Source organism: Formica exsecta, unplaced genomic scaffold (genome assembly GCF_003651465.1).
Source record: "Formica exsecta isolate Colony F162 unplaced genomic scaffold, ASM365146v1 scaffold2, whole genome shotgun sequence".
Classification (NCBI taxonomy): domain Eukaryota; kingdom Metazoa; phylum Arthropoda; class Insecta; order Hymenoptera; family Formicidae; genus Formica; species Formica exsecta.
This window is the reverse complement of record NW_021849297.1, coordinates 1536113-1541429: the sequence shown is the minus strand read 5'-3', so window position 1 is coordinate 1541429 and position 5317 is coordinate 1536113. Positions and strand designations below refer to the sequence as shown.

Here is a 5317-nt window from a genome sequence, read left to right as displayed (position 1 = left end):
CCCGATAATACACACTTACTTCCGAATGATATTTATCCTCTATAACCTGAAATCATAACTTTGATGAGACAAGTGATTCTTGTGTGGCATGACACAATATCGTATCATAATATAATTGTAAACCCATACCTTGATCGCAACATTAATCGGAGTGCTTCGACATGATTGCGTTTCTTCGACACTTACGATTTTTCGATTATATCTGCACCACAAGCGTCCCGACATCACAAATGACCGCGCGCAATATATTGCAAACGAGCACGGAAAGCGTTAAACATTCCAATTTCCGATTCCGTTAGTCTTGGTCCGATTCCGACGTTCCGAGATACTACGTGAGTCAAATATGGCTGTCACGACGCGACACGACGTTACGCGCGTATCTCTAGCGGAATCGGAAGTTGCGCGCGGAATCGGAACGTGCCGTCTAGAATGCATACCCGTGGTTATTTGTGGCATCGGGACGCTTGTGGTGTAAATATAATCGTAATCGAGCATCGAAGGAACGCAATCGTGTCGAAGAATTGCTGTAATTAACGCTATGATCGCAGAGTCATAATTATATTACGGTACAGTATGTCACAGTCGTAAGAATCACTTGTCTCATCGCATCAGAGTTACGGTTAGAGAGGCGCGCGCAAGGTTAGTTCAAATAAATATTATTCGCGCAAGAGTAAGCATACAGTGTGTGTGTTGTGTACTGGCAGTGCCGAAAATATATATAATATCGGGCGATTGTCATAGTATGTCTAGATGTAATATATTGCGTCGTTAATGCGAATGTGCGATAATTCAAACAAACACAAGCTCAGAATATATCAGCAGAAATAATACAATAGTAAGTTATGAGAATAAAAATATCGCCAAGTAAGATTACAGTATCGAGAATATTAAGAAAAGTGTCGAACGCGCGATTTTATATTATACATAAATACAATATATCGCATCGGTAATATATGTAATAGTTTGTGCATCATTTTTTAAATTAAAAATTTGCTTTATTATTTATAAAAGACATATTATTTTCAAATTTATAGCAATGTTGGGTATAATACACATACAATCACTGCGTTCAAAAATTACAATTACATACAAAATAAGAACTTTAAGAAAGCAGATTCAGCTTTTACGCCTTAAAATGTATAAAATATGAATTACCAAAAAACTTGTGAAGTGGCTTCTACACTGATGATTTACCATATTGTCATAAAAATATACAATTTACCATATTATTATATAATTACATGTAATTACATATCAAAAATATTTTTATTTTATGTTTAAGATTTATATTTATTATTTATGTCAGACTTAAATTTTTTATTTATAAAAATTTAATTCAATTAAATCATTTATATTTTTTTACAAAAATTTATGTCTAGTAAAAAAAATTTTTTCAGTGATTATGTATATATATATAATTTTTTAAATTAAATATCTGAGTTAAGAACAAAAAGTATCTGATTCTGAACAAATAATAAATTGCGTATAATTAAATTAAAAATATTAGTTACTTCGAACATTATTTTAATTTAAATTTATTTATATTTTACAGATCAACATACGTACTACAATTTTGCCGTTATGCATCGTATCGGTGAGTAATGAATTATTTCTTATTTTATGCAAAAAGATGTTAACGTAGTATGATGGCAAATATCTTACACAAAATTAAAAGTAAAAAAAATTTTTTTAATGTAGATAAATATGTACTTTATGTATTTTCACAAATCTCTCTTGATGTATAAAACATTTCCAATTTATGCTCTTTTTTGCATTTCTCGTCGAAAGATATCGCATTATTTACATTTATACTGAATATGTATATACGTCGTACAATAATTTTTTGATTATTATACGAATCTTATATATTAATATATTAATTGCCCAATTTCTTGAAATACAGTCTTCAGATTAGACTCACGACTTAACAAAATATTAACACATTGTTACATCTTCTAATAATCTTTGCCTTTTCGACCCAAGATTTTTTCACGTTGACGCATCAGTTCCTCTTCAGTAATTTGGACTTGACATCTATTTGCGTAACGGTGACATTTTATATTGGCACAGCATTGTGAGTCAGAAACGCACTAAAATTTAACAAACAAAACGTTATTCATCTATTAAACTTATTCAAACAATAAAGAATATTAAATTAATGTCAACTCTATAAATTTGAATATTAATAAGATATATAAATCTTTTTTTTAAGAAAATATTTTAATAAATGAATAAAAACAAGATTGTTTACTAAAACCTAATATAATTGAGATACATATATATATCTCAAAAATAAAAAATTATATCTAAAAATAAAAATTCTTTTTTAATTTTTAATAAATGTATAACAATAAATTTTGTTTTATTCTGAATTGATTCGATCATAACGGAACTGCCGCGGAAATATTACACTTTTTTTCTATATTATAATTTTTTCTATATTCGACCGCTATTTTTTCAATATTAGTATTCTTGCACTTTCACTTATTGTACAATATTGACGCAAGCTATCATAAATGTTTATATTGAATCATTTAGAATTCCATTACAAATTTATTGCAAAATTGGCAAGATTATGAAACCATGAGATAAAAGTATTTTTTCCGTTTTCCTTATTGATCATAATAATATTGTGTATACTTTTTAGAAGTGAGAGTGAAAGAATATACAAGAGAAGTCTATATAAGAAATAGCGACTTTATCAGACAAGTGAAATAAATAAAAACATATATGTATATACTAACGGGGTCACCATGTCGACCACAGCTTGACTTATCGGCGGCCATGATAAGAGACGCAGCTAGTAACGCTACGAAGACGTATAAGATTAATTTTGCCATCTTTTCACAGTAACTTTTCTTATTCTGCAATCAAATAATTATAGTAGATTATAATATACGCAAATAATACAGAATGTTTCAAAATGCGATAATTTCATATAAATTAAAAAATTTAAATAAAATAATATATAATTGCAATTTTAATTATATTAGAATAAGACATATAGTTTTTTATTTCATTCTCACACATATCATTACATTAATGCCTAATTTATGCCAGACATGTTTAAATGTAAATTCAGCTTACGTAATATCATAAGTCGACCATGAATTTTATCTTAATAAGCACAGCCGGTTACAGGTATACGCGAATGAATCATCAAGGACTCAGTGTCTGATTCTATTAGTTCTCTGATACATTGTCAAAAGATACTATAGAACTACAAATATAAACTATAAATATAAAACTACACAATAAATAATAAAAATGTATAACATTACATGTGTTCATGTGTAATTTTATATACTTTCTACAATGTGGAGAAAATAACTGCTGAATCACACTTTGTAAATTTATATTATTCGGTTATGAAAACGTCTAATATGCTATCAAAATATAAATATCATTAAATATAGGCGATATCCTGTCATGTATATAAAAAAATGTAACAACTTTTCTATAACTATTCATCGTTGGACAAACGTATCATGACGTAGTAAATATTAAAAAATTGGAAAATAGTAATAAGTGTAAGAATATATCGGATTTTTGTTAATAAAAAAATTATTTCTAATATTCTCTTCAAATATATTTATTTAAAATGAAACAAGTATAATAAAATTGAGAAGTTATTGACTAAATCGAATATATGATAGTAATAACTATCTAATAAATCAAATTTTTTCTTATGTCAACGATTTTATAACTATTTTTTAATAGAAATAATCAGCTGTTTTTATAAATAGCTTTATAATTATCAAAATTTTATTGTATGTAAACAAGTCACACATACACAATATATATCTAAAATAATACAAATTTCAAATAGATATACGCGATTAATAATTCGAGTTGGTAAATACTCACGGGATACTTTAGCGAACGTTCCTTCTTGGCTCCGACCGTTTAGAAAGCTCGACCTCGACTGATTTCTTCAGTTACACGGTCAAAGCATTTATACAACTACGACACTCACACAGATAAATTTGTACGTATCATGTTATTGTAAATGTTCGACGACAGAGTTATGATTATAGTCGTTACATTTTCTCATACGCATATTTCTTTTCCTATTTCTTTGTTCGTGATGTCTTATCTAAAGTCAGCGATATTATTTATGCCACACATTTACATTAACAATTCAATTTATATATATATTAGTTATTATATAAAAAATTTTCCATATTTAAAAAATACATTTTTAAAGACAAATTCTTTGAAAGTATTGATATCATACTTTTGACAGGGGGAAAGATATTTTATATAATTTTGAATATCTGTTCTTAGAAAGCACTTTGTAATGTCATGTTAGATTATCCTATCGAGGCAATAATAATACATTTTAATTCATCAATAAAAATTTTTTATATATGTATATGAAAATGATGTATAAGCACGTAAGTTGTAAAATTCACAGGATTTCTATTATATATTAATCATATTTTTAATATTAAATTAATTGAGAAATTGTTTATGATATTTGATTTTTTGTGATACTTTCATTAATTTTATTTTAAAATAGTCGATTTTTGAGACATATATTTATTCATTATGCATTATACAAGACAATATGAATATTTTAGGCAGAAAAGATCGTTATATTGAAAAAAAAGTATAAAAATAATGGGCTAACATGAGCATGAAAAGATTCTTAATAAATAAAAATTTTTTAAAGAACGTAGATAAAATTGTCAAAATATCTTTAATAGATTTTTTTATAGTGTTGAAATGTGTGTCTCCTTCTTATACCTGTTAAAAATATTTTAATTATTATATATCTATACGTTTCTTAAAAAAATTTTATTTGTTAACGATCTTTTCATGTTCGTATCAGTTCATTATTTTTGTACTTTTTTTCAATATAATAATTTCAGATTAGATAATGTTTTTTTTGCATTTAAAGTATGTATATAATATTTGTTAATTTTATGCCTTGAAACATTCAATATTCTAAATATTTAAAAAAATCACTTATATTCTAAAATTAATACAAGCAACTCCGACGCGACTTAAGTGCCAATAAAGGTAATAAACGTTGTATTGCGGAAGAGTAAATCATACTATAGAGCCATCCGTTACGTCAATCTTAAACTCACGTTTGCAAGAAAAATTGTTTTGCAGTTATTGCAGATTTCGGTTATTACAGTTCATCTTATACGCATAAAACGAGAATATGAGAATGCAAAAAGGCGCCTTCCGCTGATATTCTCTTTCCATTTCAACAGTATCGAATGCACAAGTGCTTTTTGCCCTTTGCGCCGGCATTCTATCGAGTGCATATTGCGCGCCTCGTGCATTCCATTGATTCCCCGACAAA

At 27.3% G+C, this 5317-nt stretch overlaps 1 long non-coding RNA gene across 2 annotated transcripts; it reads right to left on the bottom strand.

Annotated features, from left to right (window-relative positions):
* Nucleotides 1–31: 31 nt before the first annotated feature.
* On the bottom strand, nucleotides 32–3950 carry LOC115234394. 2 transcript variants are annotated; one of them, XR_003883912.1, is made up of 4 exons: nucleotides 3868–3949; nucleotides 2745–2864; nucleotides 130–2090; nucleotides 32–46 (listed from the first exon to the last, which is right to left on the bottom strand). It is a non-coding gene; the product is annotated as an uncharacterized LOC115234394 (long non-coding RNA). The 2 variants fall into 2 exon arrangements; XR_003883911.1 differs by lacking the exon at nucleotides 32–46 and having other exon boundaries at nucleotides 1509–2090; nucleotides 3868–3950.
* Between the last annotated feature and the right edge of the window lie 1367 nt (nucleotides 3951–5317).